This window comes from Scyliorhinus canicula, chromosome 15, assembly GCF_902713615.1.
Source record: "Scyliorhinus canicula chromosome 15, sScyCan1.1, whole genome shotgun sequence".
NCBI classification, from domain to species: Eukaryota; Metazoa; Chordata; class Chondrichthyes; order Carcharhiniformes; family Scyliorhinidae; genus Scyliorhinus; species Scyliorhinus canicula.
The window spans coordinates 89,948,651-89,970,876 of record NC_052160.1 but is presented as its reverse complement, the minus strand read 5'-3'; the positions used below and the strand labels follow the sequence as shown (position 1 = coordinate 89,970,876).

General features: G+C 45.7%; 1 protein-coding gene across 9 annotated transcripts in view; it reads right to left on the bottom strand.

Annotated features, from left to right (window-relative positions):
- The window catches only part of LOC119978579 (transcriptional enhancer factor TEF-5-like), a 278,752-nt gene extending 256,760 nt beyond the window's left edge, over positions 1 to 21,992 (bottom strand). For all 9 annotated transcript variants that reach the window (XM_038820338.1, XM_038820342.1, XM_038820339.1 and 6 more), the window contains exon 1: positions 21,898 to 21,992. The gene's annotated coding sequence lies outside the window, so the exon portion shown is untranslated. The remainder of the gene's footprint in view (positions 1 to 21,897) is intronic.
- Positions 21,993 to 22,226: the final 234 nt, after the last annotated feature.

Sequence of the window (22,226 nt, the reverse complement as noted above, 5' to 3'; positions counted from 1 at the left end):
TCTTTAGTTGGATTTTCACGTCACAACTTGGGAGGGTCGGGGGTGAGGGGGAATTCCCTCCTGGAAAAAAAGTAGGGAGAAATCAAATGGCTATAAAACTTTCCCTGGCTTCGATCGAGCTAACCAACTCACAGTCACTGTCCAGGCAGCTCACAGTTTTACACGGTCGCTTTCTACAGAACCTTAAACAAAACCAAACGTCCCCAAGATGCATCACAGGGATGTTATCAAAGTTTGACCGAATCCATTTTAGGAACTGAGAGTGCAAACAATGCAAGCGTTAGTCAAAGAGGTGGGTTTTAAGGAGAAACTTAAAATGGTAGGCAGAGAGGAGTTTGTTTAGGTTTAGGAAGGGGCCTGAGCTTCGGACCCAGAGAGCAGAGGGCACCTTTGTCAATGGTGGAGTGATTCAAATCTAGGGTGTGTAAGAATAGAGGAGCACCCCAATGTTGGGAGGGGCTGCAGGAGGTTACAGGCAGAGAGAAGGGACAAGGCCACAAAAGGGATTTGAAAGCACAGAGAATAGTGGATTGCCACATCGGGAGAGAGCGATTCGCTGACAAGGCAGAGAGTATTGGATGAATGGGACTTGACACGAGACTTGTGATACCAGCAGCAGCGTATACACCAGTTATTGGACAATTCTTTCCACAGGTAGAATTTTTTACAACTTGTAACTTATTTCGTTTCAGATGCAGTCATGGATGTGTGATGCCATTGACCACAGCCAGGGCAGGGGAAGGATCAGATTAGGAACACAGGTCATATGAGAACAGAGGTACAGAGCTCAAATCATTTGCTGGAGGTCTCACTGCTACTTAAATGTTCTGATGTAGGATCAGTGACTTGAAACACTAGCGCTGTTTCTCTGTCTGACCTGCTGAGTATCTGCAGCATTTAACATACCGGGTTTACTGGTTTTGGGAGATGGGTGGAAAAGGGGGAATTGGATTAAACTAGTTTAACGTCTCTAGGTTAGAAAAGTCCCGCCCATTGTAAAAGTCATTGGTTGTATAGAGCGAGTCCTCCAGCATTTTTACAAGTATCGAGCGATGTTATCAGGCCTCTGTAAGAATGGAAGCCCTCACTTGTGGTCAAATGCAACAGTGGCAAAGAGAGGTCACAGTAGCATCTCCACCAGGCAAAATAAATAGGACCAGTGGGGGAAATAAAGAGCAGCCTTCAGAGACCAAGGTTTTATGAGCACCGGTCTCCAGGTTACAAAAAAAAAAGTCAAATGATCAGGCCAACTGACTTCCACCTCAGCAGCTGGATCGGAATTCAAACCGCAATTTTAGGACTGAGAGCAGATGGGTCAAAGACAGGGCACCAGTCCTCAAGTTTGTGTCAAAGACATGTGTCACGATGTTCCATTTGGTTCTAACCACACAATGCAGGCTCGGACAGGGGAGGAGGTGGCGCAGCGGTATCGTCACTGGACTAATAATCCAGACATCCAGGGCAAAGCTCCGAGGACCCGAGTGCGAATCCCACCACGGCATGTGGTGAAATTTGAATTCAATAAAAATCTGGAATTTAAAGTCTAATGGCCATGAACCCACTGTCGATTATTACAAAAACCTACCTGGCTCCCTAATGTCCTTTAGGGAAGAAAGTCTGCCATCCTCACCCAGTCTGGCCTACATGTGACTCCTAATACAGAGCAATGTGGTGAACTCTTTAAAAAATGCACTCAGCTCGAGGGCAATTGGGGCCAGGCAACCAACAAGACGTCCACATCGCATGAAAGAATTTAAAATGAGGTATGTCCCCACTCTATTTTAATCACTGGTGAGTTTCATTAAGTCATCTAGTCCCAGTGGTTTGTTACTGTTCACTCAGCCTGGACCAGACAACGTGAAACCTTGTCCTCTTGTTGGTCCCAGGGTTCACCCTTAAACATCACATCCTGTCCCATCACCAAAATCATCTACTTCCACCTGATCAACATTATTCGATTCTGCCCCTTTGCTCCTGAAACCTTATTCCCCTGTTCTACTACTCCATTACTCCACTGATGCCTTTCCTTCCTGAAACTTCAATGTAATTTGGCAACGTTGCCCATTCCCCATGTCTTCACTACCCCACAGTGGCTTTCTGTGCCCCCCAACACATTGAACTCGCCGTCAAATCCTTCCACTGCCTTGATTCTCACAGTATCTTTCCTACACCCTCTGGACAGATCCCCAACTCACTCCCCTCATCCTTCATTCTACTATTGGTGACACAACCATCTTGCCTCCAATCTCAAAACCCCTTTCCTTGCATCCATTCAACCTCTCTTTGCATTTGTTAAAACTATCATTTTCATTTCTAAGGCAGCTTCTCCACAGTAAAACATTCCAAGAGGTTTTTACAGGAGAGCCATAGGACAGATTTTGAATCTGAGCCATGACAAAGAGAACAAAGTGTTCGAGGAGGAAGAGGCCGAGTGGTTTAAAGAGGCAATACATACAGGTTAGAACCTAGTTAGCTGAAGGCATAGCCAAGAACATACACAAAAGCCCAGAATTGGAGCAGTACAGAAATCTGAGGGTAGTGCGGCTGGGAGGAGGTTGGAGAGCTGAGGAGAGAGGCTACTGAGGGATTTGTAAATAAAGCATGAGGATTTTACATCTGAAACATTGGCACCCCAGGAGCCAGGTCAACCGCCAATTTCTTATCAGGCATTTGGTCACCTTGCCTCTGACCTCTACTTAATGCCTTCGACCATTGTCCACTTTCCTATATCTCTATCAATTTGTGTACAAGATGCCTCTTAAAACTGCCATACAAATGTGTCACCACAGATCCTCTCAGTATTCTCTCTCCCTCTGGGACTTTCCATAACAAAAGGATGGTTCTCAGTCAGCAGCTTATGTGGAATGTACCAAACTATCTACCCCAGTAACCAAAAAGGTTTTCTGCGAAAACCCCATGATCTATGGGCCGATAGCAGCTTCATCCATAGTCCACAAAAAAACATGCATACGCTTGTAAAAGAACAGCAATTCTCAGGTCTGGAGCTATGTTGGGGCGGAGAAACCAGACTGCACGAGAACTGCTACAAGAGAACCAGAGTGTGCCAGATTCTGATCAGCCAAGAGACACATTCCTTAAAGTCTACCTTTTTGGCCAACCTTTTGGTCACATGTCCCTAATTTCAGATCGGATTATGATGAAAGCTTCTTAAGGCATCAACCCAGAGAAGATGCATTAGCCCCAGCTAAATGCACATTCCTGAAGGACAGGGAAGCCAGGAGTTGGGTGATCTGAGCCACGGATGACACCAATCAGTTCACCAAGTGTCCAACATTAACAGTCGCACTACATTGTGCAGCAAAACACATTCATGTTGATTGGTTAAGCTCCTGTTCTTCCCTAGCAGTCGGAACCACTGTGGGCCAAATTAACTGACATGATATCCCAGTTCTCTTATTCCGTCTTGCAATTTCCCCCAACCTTTCTCCTCAAGGCGATAACCTGTAACCTAACTCCATGTTTGGATGTATGGCCTCGAATTCTCCTGCCCAAATCTATCAATCTCAGTGTTGACATTTTGTATTTGGTAGTTCCAAATTCTCACTACCTTAAGACCATAAGACATTGGAGCGGAAGTAAGGCCATTCGACCCATCGAGTCCACTCCACCATTCAATCATGGTTGATTTCAACTCCATTTACCCGCTCTCTCCCCATAGCCCTTAATTCCTCGAGAAATCAAGAATTTATCAATTTCTGTCTTAAAGACACTCAACGTCCCGGCCTCCACTGCCCTCTGTGGCAATGAATTCCACAGACCTACCACTCTCTGGCTGAAGAAATTTCTCCTCATCTCTGTTCTAAAGTGACTCCCTTTTATTCTAAGGCTGTGCCCCCGCGTCCTAGTCTCCCCTGCTAATGGAAACAACTTCCCTACGTCCATCCTATCCAAGCCATTCATTATCTTGTAAGTTTCTATTAGATCTCCCCTCAACCTCCTAAACTCCAATGAATATAATCCCACGATCCTCAGACGTTCATCGTATGTTAGGCCTACCATTCCTGGGATCATCCATGTGAATCTCCGCTGGACACGCTCCAGTGCCAGTATGTCCTTCCTGAGGTGTGGGGCCCAAAATTGCTCACAGTATTCTAAATGGGGCCTAACTAGTGCTTTATAAAGCCTCAGAAATACATCCCTGCTTTTATATTCCAAGCCTCTTGAGATAAATGACAACATTACATTTGCTTTCTTAATTACGGACTCAACCTGCAAGTTTACCTTTAGAGAATCCTGGACTAGGACTCCCAAGTCTCTTTGCACTTTAGCATTATGAATTTTGTCACCGTTTAGAAAATAGTCCATGCCTCTATTCTTTTTTCCAAAGTGCAAGACCTCGCACTTGCCCACGTTGAATTTCATCAGCCACTTCTTGGACCATTCTCCTAAACTGTCTAAATCTTTCTGCAGCCTCCCCACCTCCTCAATACTACCTGCCCCTCCACCTATCTTTGTATCATCGGCAAACTTGGCCAGAATGCCCCCAGTCCCGTCATCTAGATCGTTAATATATAAAGAGAACAGCTGTGGCCCCAACACTGAACCCTGCGGGACACCACTTGTCACCGGTTGCCATTCCGAAAAAGAACCTTTTATCCCAACTCTCTGCCTTCTGTCTGACAGCCAATCGTCAATCCATGTTAGTACCTTGCCTCGAATACCAAGGGCCCTTATTTTACTCAGCAGTCTCCCGTGAGGCACCTTGTCAAAGGCCTTTTGGAAGTCAAGATAGATAACATCCATTGGCTCTCCTTGGTCTAACCTATTTGTTATCTCTTCAAAGAACTCTAACAGGTTTGTCAGGCACGACCTCCCCTTACTAAATCCATGCTGACTTGTCCTAATCCGACCCTGCACTTCCAAGAATTTAGAAATCTCATCCTTAGAATTCTAGAATTTTGCCAACAACCGAGGTTAGGCTAATTGGCCTATAATTTTCCATCTTTTTTCTTGTTCCCTTCTTGAACAGGGGGGTTACAACAGCGATTTTCCAATCCTCTGGGACTTTCCCTGATTCCAGTGACTTTTGAAAGATCATAACTAACACCTCCACTATTTCTTCAGCTATCTCCTTTAGAACTCTAGGATGTAGCCCATCTGGGCCCGGAGATTTATCAATTTTCAGACCTTTTAGTTTCTCTAGCACCTTCTCCTTTGTGATGGCAACCATATTCAACTCTGCCCCCTGACTTTCCTGAATTGTTGGGATATTACTCATGTCTTCTACTGTGAAGACTGACACAAAGTACTTATTAAGTTCCTCAGCTATTTCCTTGTCTCCCATCACTAGATTACCAGCGTCATTTTGGAGCGGCCCAATGTCTACTTTTGCCTCCCGTTTGTTTTTAATGTATTTAAAGAAACTTTTACTATCATTCCAAATGTTACTGGCTAGCCTACCTTCATATTTGATCCTCTCCTTCCTTATTTCTCTCTTTGTTAACCTCTGTTTGTTTTTGTAGCCTTCCCAATCTTCTGACTTCCCACTACTCTTTGCCACATTATAGGCTCTCTCTTTTGCCTTGATGCATTCCCTGACTTCCTTTGTCAGCCATGGCTGCCTAATCCTCCCTCTGATAACCTTTCTTTTCTTTGGGATGAACCTCTGCACTGCGTCCTCAATTACTCCCAGAAACTCCTGCCATTGCTGTTCTACTGTCTTTCCCACTAGGCTCTGCTTCCAGTCGATTTTCGTCAGTTCCTCCCTCATGCGCCTGTAATTACCTTTATTTAACTGTAAAACCTTTACATCTGATTCTACCTTCCTTCTTTCAAATTGCAGACTGAATTCTACCATATTATGATCACTGCTTCCTAAGTGTTCCCTTACTTTAAGATCTTTTATCAATTCTGGTTCATTACATAACACTAAGTCCAGAATAGCCTGTTCCCTCGTGGGCTCCATCACAAGCTGTTCCAAAAAGCCATCCTGTAAACATTCAATGAATTCCCTTTCTTTGGGTCCACTGGCAACATTATTTACCCAGTCCACCTGCATATTGAAGTCCCCCTTGATCACTGTGACCTTGCCTTTCTGACATGCCCTTTCTATTTCGTGGTGCATTTTGTGCCCCTGGTCCTGACCACTGTCAGGAGGCCTGTACATAACTCCCATTATGGTTTTTTTGCCTTTGTGGTTCCTCAACTCTACCCACACAGACTCCACATCGTCTGACCCTATGTCGTTTAGTGCTATTGATTTAATTTCATTTCTAATTAACAAGGCAACCCCGCCCCCTCTACCCACCTCTCTGTCTTTTCGATAGGTTGTAAATCCCTGGATGTTTAACTGCAGGTCCTGAACCCCCTGCAACCACGTCTCTGTGATGCCTACCACATCATACCTGCCAGTCACAATCTGGGCCACAAGATCATCTACCTTGTTCCGTACACTGCGGGCATTTAAATATAGCACCTTTAATTCCCTATTGACTGTCCCTTTTTGTTTTCTTAGTGTGGTAGACCTTGGTTTACTGAGCCTTTCCATACACTGTCATATTTTGTGACACAAGGAAGTGCTTCCTCACATCATCCTGAACAGCCAGGATTAGGGCAAGTCAGAGAGGAGGAGACATGTTTTCAACTCTCAGAGGATAGTGAATCTTTGGAATTCGGTATTTGAGATTGGCGGGTGGGGGGGGGGGGTGGACAATAGGTGAAGAGGGACAATGGATGCTCAGTTGATGCTTATATTCAAGTCTGAGAACCGTTGGATTTGAAGGAATCAAGGGATATTAGGATCAGCAAGAAACAGAAACGGAGGCCAAAGGGAATGCCACAGTCCTGCTAAATGGTGGAGCAGGCTGGAGGGAACATATAAACTTCATCTTCTGCTATTTCCTATGCTCTTTGGGAGAGCAGCAATTCAGAATGAACTTGCGGCACAAATACCATCTTTGGTTCGAGAAACGTTCAGGAAATAAATAAAATCGGGCAATGGAGCATAAACGCGAGACAAAGAAGCCACCTTTAACCAAAGTGTATGGTCAGTTACCCACTGTTGAACATTCCTCCCACATGTGGACAGACACACAAAGGGGGATAAATATGGGTATACACACCAACACAAAAAAATGGTTCTCTTCCGAATAATATTCTGCCCCTTTTAAACAATGCACCTGGACGTCATATTTCCTGGTTGACCACTAACTGAGGGAAGGGAGCAGCTTAAGGTGGGAGGGAGTCATATAAATTTGGGGAATCGCCAACTTCATTTCCTCCGCTGTCGAGATTGACAGTTGACTGTCAGCCAAAGTGGCATTAGGGGTGCTTTCATTGGCCTGTGTTTCGCCAGGCTAGGGAGGAGTCACCATCAATACAAAGGGAGGGGAGAAAACAGGGAGAGAGGTTGTGGGATGGGAGTTATGGCCCAGGGTTTGGAGAACCCCAAAGTGTATCAAGGGGTTCACCTGACCCATAACGTTTAATAGATTGTGGTATGGGGAGCACACGGCCCACTCTACAGGTGTGGTACAGCAGAAATGGAAAAGTATTTTTTAAAGCAAAACAATGTTTACTCTATGAACTCAAGTTCATCTTTTTAAAACATACAGTGGACATCTTAGCAACCATTAACTCAAATACAACCCCCAAAGACTACAACACCAAGTAATCCTTAATTAATTCCCAAACAACATCCAGAAGACAAAAGAAACACCTTTTAACAGAAGCACACCAGGTTTACATTCACTACTGAGAACATTTATAATTCTGAATACACCAAATGATCAAGAGATAGTCTTTTCATGGCAGAGAGAACAGTACACCTGCTTTGTCTGGCTTCAGCTCCAACACTGAAACAAAACCAAAAAAAAAACACAAGACACACCCAAGCTTTTCTCAAAGTGAAACTAAAAAGCCGAGCCAGAGCTCAGCTCCACCCACACTCTGACATCACTGCAGTATGAGCAGACAAACATTTCTGAAAGTGACATTCTTATGACGGGCGGGGGCGGGGGGCAGTGAAGAGATCTGGAGAACAGTAGCAAATAGAAGAGGTTTATGTTTTTTTTATGAAGGGAAAGGTTCTGCCAAGATGGACAATGAAACAGGTGAGAGATGGTAGAATGTGAGAATGGAGGTGCAGGTTCTACAGGTGCCTGCTGGTCCAAGGAACAAATGTGGCAGCAGCTAAAGTGCCTAAATCATTGACTATTCTGTGAGAAAGGGTTTGTGATGAGAACGCTGTTGTGATTGCGTAAGAGCAACACAGAGTGTAAAGGTCACATGGCCTTTGTGACCAATTGGGGCTCTTGAATCCTCCCATGGAGGGGAGTGGGTGGGGGGATGTCACAGGCAAATACATTTTGGGAGCTAGCTACAGCCATGAGGCTGCTGTACAACTCTCATTAATAAATACTTTTGGTGTTCACGAATGAAGTCTGTGAAATGAAAAAAAAAATGAAAATCGCTTATTGTCACGAGTAGGCTTCAATTAAGTTACTGTGAAAAGCCCCTAGTCGCCACATTTCGGCGCCTGTCCGGGGAGGCTGGTACGGGAAAGTGCATCTTTACATCAGGCGATGAGGATAAATTACCCTGAGACTGCCTCTGGCCTGACACCTGTGTGTATCCTGTTTTAATCAAAGTCTGGAAAAAAAAAAAACACTCACCAGAATGTCTCACTTTAGGCAGGTTGACCCATTTGTTTCTTCCACAGAGGACTGGATACAATACATTGATATTGAGCGCCTTGGATATTATTTCCACATAAACAAAATAGGAGAGAAGGTGATACACAAAACAATTCTCCCAGACGTTTGTGGAAGTCAGACCTATAACTTTATTTGCAGTTTTACAGCCCAAAGTGTGCCTGACCCCAAATCGTTCAGTGAGCTTGTGGATTTAGGCAAAAATCAATGGGTGACAAGCTAAGATTCATGCAAATCCAGAGGAGACTCCCTGATTCTCTAGAGCAAACCCAGTACCATACACCTTATGGGAGAAAGTGGATACCGAGTTAAACAGGTTAAAGGACCAGGCATTATCCAGTCAGTTCAGTTGTCAGACTGGGTAGCACCTATAGTCCCCATATCAAGTATGAAAATATCCAATCCTGAGGCCCCAATGCAAAGCAGGAGGGCGATCTTACACAAAGCTGGGTTATGATTCATACGATCCAGCAACTCAAATTAGGACATGCGCACATGCCTACCTCTTGGCATGTCATCGGCATGTGCAACATACCAAAGAACAATGAGAACTGCTATAGGGGCTCCCACGGGCTGTAGTATACCTTAACTATGCCCTTATAACTGGATTGACAGAGGCCGAGCATTTAAAAAACACAAAGGAGATGTTAAAGAGGAGGCTGGAGTTCCACTCAAGAAAGAGAAGTCCACCTTTGAAGCCACTGAGGTGACCCACCTGGGGCACCATGTAGATACACAAGGATTACACTCATGGAATCAAGAGGTCAAGACAATAGAAGGCAGCACCTGCCTCCACAAACACAACTGAACTAGTTCTTGGGGATGGGAAACCACTATGGCTACTCTTTTTTTTTAAACAAACGCATAGACGATATTGACCACCTTGGATATTCTGCTAAAGAAACACCATTGTTCCATGGCGTTGAGGGAGTCAGGGAAGTGGAGGGGTCTGGTGCGGGGTGGGGAGGAGCACCGGGTATCGCTGTATGCGGACAACCTGCTGTTATATGTGGCGGACCCAGAGGGGGGAATGCCGGGGGTGATGGAGCTGTTAGCGGAATTTGGGGGCTTCTCGGGCTATAAGCTGAACTTAGGAAAGAGCGAGGTATTTGTAGTGCACCCGGGAGATCAGGAGGAGGGAATTGAGAGGCTCCCCTTCAGGAGGGCAGTGAAGAGTTTCAGGTACCTGGGGGTGCAGGTGGCCAGGAGTTGGGGGGGCTCTTCATAAGCTTAACTTCACCAGACTAGTGGAACAGATGGAGGAGGAATTTAAAAGGTGGGACATGGTGCCGCTATCGCTGGCGGGCAGAGTGCAGTCCGTCAAAATGACGGTTCTCCCGAGGTTCTTGTTCCTCTTCCAGTGCTTGCCCATCTTTATCCCTAGAGCCTTTTTTAAAAGGTGACCAGCAGCATCATGGGATTTGTTTGGGCGCATGGCACCCAGAGGGTGAAGAGGGTCTTCTTGGAGCGGAGTAGAGATGGGGGGGGGGGGGGGGGCTGGCGTTGCCCAACCTCTCGGGGTACTACTGGGCGGCCAACGTGTCGCTGGTGCGTAAGTGGGTGATGGAGGGGGAGGGGGCAGCATGGAAACGGATGGAGAGAGCGTCCTGTGGGGATACAAGCCTGGGGGCCCTGGTAACGGTGCCGTGGCCGCTCCCTCCCATGAGGTATACCACGAGTCCGGTGGTGGCGGCTACCCTCAAGATTTGGGGGCAGTGGAGGCGACATAGGGGAGAAGTGGGGGGCTCGATGGAGGCTCCGTTAAGGGGGAACCATACGTTCGTCCCGGGGAACATGGATGGGGGATTTCGGGGATGGTTTAGAGTGGGCATTAGTCAGCTGAGGGACCTGTTTATCGACGGAAGGTTTGCGAGCCTGGGGGAGTTGGAGGAGAAATTTGGGCTCCCGCCGGGAAACATGTTTAGATATCTGCAGGTAAAGGCGTTTGCTAGACGGCAGGTGGAGGGATTCCCTGCGCTCCCCGCGAGGGGGATGAGTGACAGGGTGCTCTCGGGGGTCTGGGTCGGGGAGGGGAAGATATCCGATATCTACAAGCTTATGCAGGAGGTGGAAGAGGCGTCAGTAGAGGAGCTGAAAGCTAAGTGGGAGGGGGAACTGGGGGAACAGATCGAAGACGGGACATGGGCTGATGCCCTGGAGAGGGTAAATTCTTCCTCTTCGTGTGTGCGGCTTAGCCTCATCTAATTCAAGGTGCTGCATAGGGCCCACATGACTGGGACAAGGATGAGTAGGTTCTTTGGGGGTGAAGATAGGTGTGTCAGGTGCTCGGGGAGTCCAGCGAACCATGCCCATATGTCCTGGGCATGCCCGGCATTGGAGGAGTTCTGGAAGGGGGTGGCGAGGACGGTGTCAAGGGTGGTGGGATCCAGGGTCAAGCCAGGATGGGGACTCGCGATCTTTGGGGTTGGGGTAGAGCCGGGAGTGCAGGAGGCGAAAGAGGCTGGTGTGCTGGCCTTTGCGTCCCTAGTAGCCCGGCGAAGGATTTTGCTACAGTGGAAGGACGCGAGGCCCCCAAGCGTGGAGACCTGGATCAATGACATGGCGGGCTTCATTAAGCTTGAGAAGGTTAAATTCACTCAGAGGATCGGTGCAAGGGTTCTTTAAACGGTGGCAACCTTTCCTCGACTTTCTGGCTCAACGATAGGGTACTGGGACAGTAGCAGCAGCAACCCGGGGGGGGGTGGGGACGTTGATTATGTTTGCTTATTTTATTTAAATTTTATTTATTTAATTTTAATTTATGGTTAAGTTCTCTTGTTGGGGGGTGGGGGTGGGGGGAGTGTGATACATGTGATGTTACGGTATGGGGGGAATTGTGGGTGTTATGGGGCTGTTAGTTGCATATTACTGCTTGTTGCTATACTTGTTGTTATATTTTTATATTTTCTGTAAAAAATTCCAATAAAAATTATTTTAAAAAAAAAAGAAACACCATTGTTAGTCTTGGAAGGCGCTGCAGGAGGAAGCTTACAAAAAAAAAAGAGTAGAGCAGAGGCTGCAATCCTCAAACCTGTTTGTACACTTCACCCCATCTAAAAAACTGATTTTACATGTGACGTCTCTCCAAATGGTGTTGGTGCGATGTTGTCCCAGGAGATTGATTACAGCTCTGAAAGGCCGCTCAGGCATGTGTTAAGAACCCTCTCTGAGGTTGAAAAAGGTTATTCACAAATCGAGAAGGAAGGACTAGTCTTTGGCCTCAAGAAATACCACAGCATTTACATGGTAGACACTTTACCATTGCTTCTGACCACAACCACTCGGGTCACTTCAAAGAGGACAAGGTGATCCCCCTGACTGCCTCAGCAAGAGTTCAACAATGGGTATTAATTCTGTCTACCTACGAAAATACTTTCAAGCACCAACCTGGAACATATATAGCGAATGCTCTTAGCTGTCGACCCACACAAAAAAGTACTCACCTGTAATCCAATCCCACAGGAAATCATTATGGCATTACATTATTCCAGACACATTGCTAGGCGCAGCAAAGCAGATCAGGAACTGGACCAAATGAGATCCATTCTTGTCCAGAGTGAGACAAAAGATTTATAGGATGGATAAATGAAATGATACCATTCTTTACCCACAAGAATGAACTGTGTCAGTATGGTCATACTCAAGGGGGGGCGGTTGCCTGCTATAGTGCCATTGCACCCTTGGAAACGGCCTGATTGGCCATGGATAAGAATCCATATTGATTATGTTGGTCCATTCCTGGGCACAATGTTTTTGCTGGTGATTGATGCTCACTCCAAATGGACGGACATTTTTGAGCTGAAGTCACCTACATCACATGTTACCCATTGAAAGATTATGCTAATGCTTTGTTACTCACAGACTACCCAAAGTCACAGTATCAGACAATGGAACCATATTCAAAGTGCTGAGCTAACAAACTTCACCACTTTTTAAAAAAATTATATAAATTTAGAATACCCAATTTAATTTTTTCCAATTAAGGGGCAATTTAGTGTGGCCAATTCACCTACCCTGCACATCTTTGGGTTGTGGGGGCGAAATCCACGCAAACACAGGGAGAATGTGCAAACTCCACACGGACAGTGACCCAGAGCCGGGATCGAACCTGGGACCTCGGCGGCGTGAGGCAGCAGGGCTAACCCATTGCGCCACCATGCTGCCCTACTTCACCACTTTCAACGGTACTAAATACATTAGAACTATGCCTTACCACCGCGTATCAAATGGACTAGCCGAGGGATCCGCCCAAACTTCAGGTCTGGACTAAAAAAAACTGTCAGGAGGAACGTTGGGGATCAAACTCCTAGGATTCCTCTTCAGCTACCATACCACTCCACATGCATCAATGAGAATTCCACCAGCAGAATGGTTAATGAAACATCGTCTCAAAAAACTGAGCTTTGTGTTTCCAAATTTGCCAAGGAGTGCAAAAGCCATCCAAATTAACAAGCTATAATTCACATAGTACAGCACGATTATTTACGGTGAACGAGGCTGTATACATGAGAAAATTTGGTAGTGGATAAAGTTGGATCCCCGGAATTGTCTCCAAATCCGGACCCGTCGAACAAAGTGGACATGGAGGGATGAATCATTTGTAAACACATGGACCACGGACCACTTGAGGAGTAGAAAGACGCTCCAGCAGTCAGTGTTGCCATCAAGAAATATTTTCAACACTGCTGCCTCACTGCGCCGAGGACAGGTTCGATCCCGCCTCCGGTCACTGTCCGTGTCTGCGTGGGTTTCACCCCCACAACCCAAAGATGTGCAGGGTCGATGGATTGGCCACGCTAAATTGCCCCTTAATTGGAAAAAATGAATTGGGTACTCTAAATTTATTTTAAAAAACAATTAAATCTCCCTTTAAAAAAAAAGAAATATTTTCAAACCCGTTAGCATCAAAGTACCTGATCGACCTGTTGTCAACATAACTGATGCCTCCATGGAATTACGTAGTAATGTTTCTGCTAACTTCGACCCTTTAGAAGCATCTCAGACAACAGAATTACCCCGCTCTACAAAGGAACAGAAAACCCCCACAAAGACTCAATTTATGGTTGGAGTGCGCAAGCGAGTCATGTGACACTGCAGTCAGTAGCCCTCCTCAAAGTATGCTCCGCTATGAAGAACAATACTGGGATCTTACCATGCGATCACATCCTCAACGCACGGGCAGAAACAACCCACAACAGAGGCTTGTTTTGGTCTTCCACCTGCGAGGCACAGCAGAGGCTTACTGGAAGGCTCTGGATATCCCAGGGCAACGTAACAGGGACAGACCCTTCAAATAAAGTGACTAATCTCCCAGCTAGGGCTGCCAAGCCTGGAGTCTCCACAAATTGAAGATCAATCTCCAGGACTCTGTTATGTGCAACCCTGGAGTAAAAGCATCACAATAAAAAGGCTGACAGTCAAGCATCAGTCTACTGGGTGAGGAATCTTTTTGCTTCATAATTGGTGTAGGAAGGCAATAGGTCACAAGGATGGATGTGATGGCTCTGAATAATGATTCGAGTGTGGGGGCGAGTCATGTGATGAAAACCTCCAGGGACACTACAGTGGTCTGCCCTCCTCCCAGAGCATTATGAAGAACAATACTGGGATCTTACTATTTATCATATCCTCAAGGCACGGGTTTAGAACGATTAATCAAATTAAAGGGGACTCCCAAAATCTTTGCCAATATGTTGAGATTCACACATAACTTCAGGGACATTGCAAACCAATGTCATTGACTTGTGTCAACAAGAAGACACAGTGAGTCCTCTGACACATTGTGCTCAGTTTTGTTTGTTTAAGCTTTGTCACATGCACATAAACAAACAGAAACAAGGCTTGCCAAAAAAGAGTCCTTGGTGACTGTGGTGCCCCTTTAAGAAAAGAGAGAATAAAATAGCCCATGATATAAATAACTTTGACACACAGCAAACAACCAGACTGTTAAAAAGTTGTTTTAACTACAAAGAATATGGAGGTGGAACCTGGTTCAGATACGCTTTGACAAGTAAGAGACTGGGCGTTGGAGGATCTTTCATAGCAAGCATTGGGACATGCTGTCTCATTTCTGATTTTTAAAAAAACTAAAAGTCAGTCTTGTGCTGAAGCCACAGAGTCTCCGCCAGAGAATGTGTTGAACTCTGAGTAACCACTCTATCACTTCCTGCAGTTTCCGCACTCGATGTGTTCAGGAAACAATTGAAACCCCAAACACCCAGATTCAAGTACAGATTAGCGGAGGTTTCTTCTTTCAACTTGTTCCTCAAATTAATATAACTACACACATGTATCGTTGGAAATCAAATCAGATGCTTATCGATTCCCCCCTCCCACCACCCCCACTGGCCAAGTTGCATTATCATTGTTTAGCTTTCCTTGACAAGAATCCGGAGGCTTGCCAGACAGACAAAACATTTTGCTGCTTCTCCAGTTTAGAGCAAGTGGCCGATAATCAGCTTTCTCTCAGCCTCGCTGCCGCATACAATATTCCACAGTCCCCCTGCCCTGCTGTTTGGTGGGTATTCTGTCCAATCTTACACAACTAAATGCCATGTTTAGGGTGTGGGACCAACGCCGCTTTTTCACCAACGTCACGTTTAAGGCGTGCCCCCCCCCCCCCCCCCCCCAAACCGTGTTTAACGTATAGGGACCAACGTTGCGTTTACAGCAAATGAGGGGCAAATGTTGTATTTCCAGAACATTATCATGTGTGAAGGTTGGAGAGAGGAGGTGCTCAACAGGCCTTTGAAGGCTGCAGTCCCGGAGGCTGAACATTCTTTCACCACTATGCATGATATCACTTTACAAATAGTTTAAACATTAGTTTAAAAACTTCAAATAGCACAAACGTTAATTAATACATCCAAAGGAAACTATTGAAGGAAATAAAGCGTGTTATCATGTAATTAGGGTTAAACATCACTGCTCAACACATTTCTATCCATTCAACTATCACCAAAGCCTTTTTGGTTGCTGTAGATAGATGTAGCAGTAACGGAGAGGGTGGGGAGTATATTTAGCTTCAGACACTCAACATTGTTGTTTCCTTGTTCTCTGTGATTAACCAGACTCCACCACGGCAATGGTAGTTAAGGAAAAGACATACTTTCATTTATATAGTGCCTTCCTCAACCTCGGAGTCCCAAAGAGTTTTTCTTTAATTCTGTCATAGGATGTGGGCGTCTGTTGCAAGGCCAGCATGAAAAATGAGATGAAATGAAAATCGCTTATCATCACACGTCGGCTTCAAATGAAGTTAGTGTGCAAAGCCCCTAGTCGCCACATTCCGCCGCCTGTTCGGAGTGGCTGGTATGGGAACTGAACCGTGCTGCTGGCCTGCCTTGGTCTGCTTTCAAAGCCAGTGATTTAGCCCTGTGCTAAACAGGGATTTGTTGCCCCTCTCTAATTGGCTCTGGAACAGAATGGTTTGCCACACCGTTTCAGAAGACATGAAAGTCAGCCACAATGCTGTGGGTCTGGAGTCACATGCAAGCCAGACCCGATAAGGATGGCAGATTTCCTTCCCTAAAAAGTGAACCAAATGGGCTTTTACAGTATTCAATGAGAGTAGTAATGGTGACCAGCAGACTGGTTCCAGCTTTATATTCCAGATTTATTGAATTTGACCAGCTGTTATGGTGGGTTTTTAACCCCTGTCCCCAGAACATTACACTGGGCCTCTGAATCACTAGCTCAGTGACGCTACCAGCAAAAAAGTGTTTTACAGCCATTGAAGTAATTTTGAAGTGTAGTTACTGTGGTAGTGTAGGGAAACGCTGTAGCCAATTATGCACAGCAAGCTCCCACAAACAGCAATGGTGTAGGAACCAGATAATCTGTTTTATTGATGTGAACCTTGTGGCACGGGGGAAACAGTGGTTAGCACTGCTACATCACAGTGCCAGGGACCCAGGTACAATTCCGGCCTTGGATGACTGTGTATAGTTTGCACATTTTCCCAATGTCTGCATGGGTTTCCTCCAGGTGCTCCAGTTTCCTCCCATGGCCCAAAGATGTGCAAGTTAGGTGGATTGGCCATGGTAAAATTGCACCTCAGTGTACAAAGATCTGCAGATTAGGTGGGGTTACAGGGATAATGGAGAAGTGGAGAGCCAAGGGAGGGTGCTCTGTTAGTGGGTCGGTGTAGACTTGATGGGCTGAATGGCCGCCTCCTGCACTGTAGGGATTTGATGATAACTAAGGGATCAATATTGCCAGTGCAGCAGGTAGAAGACATCCTCTCGCCTGACCTTGGCACCTCTTGAAAATAGCATTGTGGAATTTTATACCCCCTTCAGACAGGACTCGGTTTAATGTCTCACTCAAAATATGGCACCTCTGACACTTTTGCACACCCGCAGTACATGCATATTGGAGTCAGACATGTGTTCCCCCCCTGCTCCAGCTCCATTTCAAGACACCGGACATTCCCAAGCAAGGGGGCTTTGTAGTTTAGCCTAGCAGCATATTGCCCACAGGACCCACAATCGGAAGGCCAGAACAGAATCCCAGCCTCCATCGATATTCCCAATTCCTTACTTCCTGGAGGTAATGTGTCTGCTAACTTCAGTACCGGAGGGTGTGAGGGGGAACTCCGAGATGCGGACTCCCTATTTAAGCATGTCCATTAGCTGATAGCAATGTCTGTCGACCACCCCACCCCAACCTTCCCACTGAGGGAATAAAATAGGGAACAAGAAATGTGTGGGCATGCAGTGGTGCAGAAGGAAGTTCCAGGTTTAAATTTCTGCTCTCTGTTCAATTAGACAACTTCAGATGGGGCAACAGGTGACGTACCACCCCAAGATGGATGGTATTATAGTAAATCATGGGAGCACATGGACTGCAGTGGGTCACGGTGGCGGCCCTCACCCACCTTCTCTGGGATAATTAAGGAAGGGGCAATAAGTGCATCCAAGCCAGTGATGCCCATACCCCAATGCCCATACCCCAAGAATGGATTTTAAAATACAAGAGCAGCTACACAAGTGACCCTGAACATGGTGAATCAGTCCATGAATAGCAGGAAGGGTACATGTGGACATCAGACAAGGTCACGATTGGGCGCATCCACCAGGTCTGTTCCCCACTCACTGTCTAGGTTCACACATGAAGCACAGTCACTTAGCTACAATATTTGTACGACGGCACCTCAGCTTCAAGAGATGGGGGTGCATGGTGTAGCCAAAGGGAAAAAAATTCCCACCTCCAAGGCTGAGAGTTGTGGCCAATAGAAGAAAATCACAGTCAACAAAAAGCATTCTGCCCTCTGCCTCATGCAAAATGAAGCAAATTATCCAAACTGCTTCCTTTATTTATTTATAAACTGAGCTAACGCACACTTTCTGATTCAGGGGAACTTTGTTAAAGTGTTTCCTTATAGATACAATCATCCTTTCATTTCTGTGCAAAATCTCCACAGGAACACCCATAATCAATCACTCACCGCCAGACTCTGCAACTCTCAAACCCCCCCCCTCCCCTTTCCACCAATTTAATCTTTTTTACTTCTCCTTTGTCTGAAGGCACCAACTCCAGGCTAGGTTAGGACAACATGGGCTCTTGGTTGCCCTTCAGTGACTCCAGAGACTGAGCCAGGGCAGCGAGTGTCAGCAGGTCAATAGACCCGAGCCCTTCTTCAGCTCAGGGCAGGGCTCGATTGCTGGATTGTTTGAACAGATCTAGCCAGCCTCAACACCACACAACCTAACCATGAGTCAGTCGCCTTCACACAAACAATGTTAGGGCCGAGTAATTCCTCCTACTCGCCAAAATTTGACTTTGGCCCAACAAACAAAATTTTGAGGAACATGCAACTTCAGAAAAACGCCACTTTGGGTCTGTTCAGGACAACTCCGAAACATGCTTTTGATAGCCCACTGATAAATCGGGTCTGTGGAATGGAGTTCGACAGTCCCAGGTTTGACCCAGAGCTCACTTTGTCAAGTTAATTAATCGGAGCTGGGCCTATTCTCCATATAATAATCTGTAATGCGATTGGTAAATTCTTACATCTCAAACCTCTCATTGTCTAATCTCGACTTCCTGATTTATTTCATCTCCTCCCTTGGTCCCATCGATGTTTATTTCAGGGCAGGAGGGGCAGTAATCCACGGATTTAAGGTAATTGGCAAAAAGACTAACGGAGAGAGAAAGATAATTGTATTCCTTTTAATACACTTGAGCTATAATGATCCGGTGTGCACAGCCTGAAAGGGCAATGGAAGCAGAGTCAACAGTGACTTTCAAAGGGGAATTGGATAAATACATGATATGGAAATATTTGCAGGACTCCGAGGAAAGATGATGGCAATGGAACCAATTCTTTTGAAAAACCAGCCCAGACAATGGCCTCCATTTTTGCAGAGAAATCGAAACTTCTTTGAGATGCCAACCTACATCCACAATCAATACCATCCAGACATTTACCACTTTGACTCATTCATGAGGAATGGCCACTCAAATTTCAAACCGCCCCGGTAACACTGCTTGCCCTGTGCTCCAGTGGAGGCCCTGTTGGTCATCTGGTTTACCACTAACCCTTCCAAATGATGGGCAAGTTATGGTTAGCAACAATAATCCTTCTAAATAACAGGAAAGTTACGGCTAGCACAGTAACCATTCTAAACAATGAGAAAGTTATGGTTAACAGTCATCCTTTGAAATAATAGGCAAGTTATGGTTAATATTCTAAGTGATGGACAAGCCCTAATTCATTATGATTTTTCATTTCCCTGTTCGACACCATTATAACTTTGATAGTGTTGAGATAAAGGGGTATCCGAGAATGAATAACAAGACATTAAAGTGCTTTTTCTTTACAAAAAGATAATTGTCCTTCCATTCCCTGCCAAACGGCCATCAATAATGATTAACGTCCAGGCAGTTAACCTAGACATTAATGTCACTATCATTTTTTAACCAGTGTGAAAAAAAACTGTAGTCTCCAAGCTCAGCCTCTCTCCCTCTCATGACATTTCCAAGACTCACTGCATTACTGTTGAGCTTTCACTTCCTGCAACTGAAGAGTTAAGAATGTGAATTTTACCTCCTGCTTCTCCCGGTATCCTATCCCGATATCCCTGAAATCATGACTCACCAGACTGTCTCCTTCCTCAAACTCAAAAAAACATGGAGTTCTACATCACCCTGCAGTCTTTCCTCTCCTCTTGCACTCTGCTGGTTTTTCCAATCAGGATCTTCACATGCCTCATCAACTTTCACCGGAATGGGAGAAGGCCATTCAGCCCATCCACTCTGTTCCACCATTCAATTCAATCACAGCTGATCTGTCCTTCAACCCAATCTTGAATGCAGTAGGCCCAGGCTAATGCTCTGGGGGCAGGGGTTCAAATTCCACCATGGCAGCTGGTGAAATTTAAACCTGACCAACAAATCTGGAATGGAAAGCTAGTCCCAATAATGGTGAAACGCTCATCAATTCTCACAACAACCCATCTGGTTCACTAATATCCTTTAGGGAAGGAAATCTGCTGTGCTTACCATGCAACTCCGGATCCACTGTAATGATGTTGACTCTTAACTGTCCTCTGAACTAGCCCAGCAAGTTTGAGGGCAAATATATCCTTACCCATCTCAAAAATGCCAACTCCGGTAGCCACAGCCCATTGAGAAACAGAGGTGTGTGAGAGGGGATGGGCAGAATCCTTCCACACTGCATCCCTCATCCAGCATGATGGTTTTCCTGTGCCCATGTATCTTGGCTCATCTCCAATGTTTCTCAGTTTTAAACTAAACTAAAAAAAAAAATAAGGTGCCCGGTGGACTGAAAGACAGGCTCCAGCATGGGTGGTTGAGAAATTGAATTTTGAATGAATTGCCTAACTTTAGCTCACTCACCGGGTGCCCCTGCATGCATTACCTGAGGAAGGAGCAGTGCTCCGAAAGCTAGTGTTTGAAACGAACATGTTGGACTTTAACCTGGTGTTGTAAGACTTCTTGCTATGCATTAATGAAGAAATCAATTGTTTGCCATTGGTGATGGGAGGGGGGAGCATCTCTATAACATGGGGCAGCTGTTCTGGACAGAGCTGGCTGAGCCACCCTACATGTAGGAAGGAGTTGGTTTTAAGTATTGGATGGCAGTGGGCAGTTGGTGAGGAGACACTTGGCTCCCAAGAGTGAAAATTATTTATATCTTGTGCTTTGCTTGGGGTGGGGGATTTTTTTTAAAGTAACAGTTCTGCCAACAGTCGTTGACAGTATGGTGCCCTTGGTGCAGAAGGACATTCAATAAAAAGGGCAAACAACCTCAGAGCCATTCCAGCAGTATGGACAGTCTGTAGCTCACCTCATTATTAGGGATTTATTCTAACCAGTGCGCAAATTGATTAAATCAACACAGCTCAAAACAATAAATCCAAGCTGTAAACTGCACGAAATTCACACATCATAAACTACAAGGGGGACAGTCATTCTCATAAGATTTAGCCGGCACACTTGCCCTGAAATCAGATTCCAGCTTTGAAATCCCTGCTGTTCAATTACAATGTCTACAGTAAACACTGTCAAACCGATAGTTTCACTGTTGCATTCGTCAAGCGAGCTGGAGTTACGGCTCTTCAAGAGGGCAACGCTCTGAGGGCGGGGACAGGCGCTAAACAAATGCAGACCCATCATATTCCTCTCTCTCTCCCCCCCCCCCCCCCCCGCCCCCGCCCTCTCCCCTCCCCTCTCCCCTAGGGCACCATGGAACAATGGGAAATGACACAAGTGTGCATTACAGAACAAAATGAAAAAAATCTTTAATTGAATAGTTATTGTTACCAATCCCCCATACATTATATATACACATAAAACCGGGGCAGGAGCAAGATCGCAAATAAAACACAGCTTGAGAAGCACAAACGAGTTGAGCTGGAGAACAATAGGGGGGGAAAAGGGAACTTGAATATTTGACGTTCATATGAATTTCCTCTGAAGGGTCCCCGAAGAGGAGGAAAGTTTTATGTAGAATTGGAACGGCCATTCTCAGACCACCACCACCCCCACAACTTGCTCCCAGTTTCACAGATGACACCCACTCGCTTAAAACCGATCATCTGTAGAAGATTTCAAACGCAAATTGGTCAGATAGGCGAAGCACTCGATGAATAATAAATGAAACGAACGTCGAAGAGAGAGAGGGTATATAAAGTGTTTCATTTAAAAAAAATACAATTCAAACAGCGTTGACAATAAGAGTTCGAAATATTTCACTTACCCTTGTAAAACTTTCCCGAAAATCAAATCTTGGGATCTCCTATAGTTATCCAGCTGACCTCCAAACCGATCAACACCAGCTTGGGGGGGGGGGGGGGGGGGGGGGGGTCTTTTCCCTCCTTCCTTCCTTCCCACCCACCCTTCCAGGTGACAATCTTCGACTTCGAAAGAGCAGCAACAAAATGTTTCTGGTGGCCGAGACAAACTTTGAAAAACTTTCCGCCGCTGCGTGTGTTTGTGTGTGAGAGAGAATGGGAGAGGGAGAGAGAGAAAACACAACATGGTCACTGATTTTTAAAAAACGAAATCCAGCTACAAGGAGAAAATAAA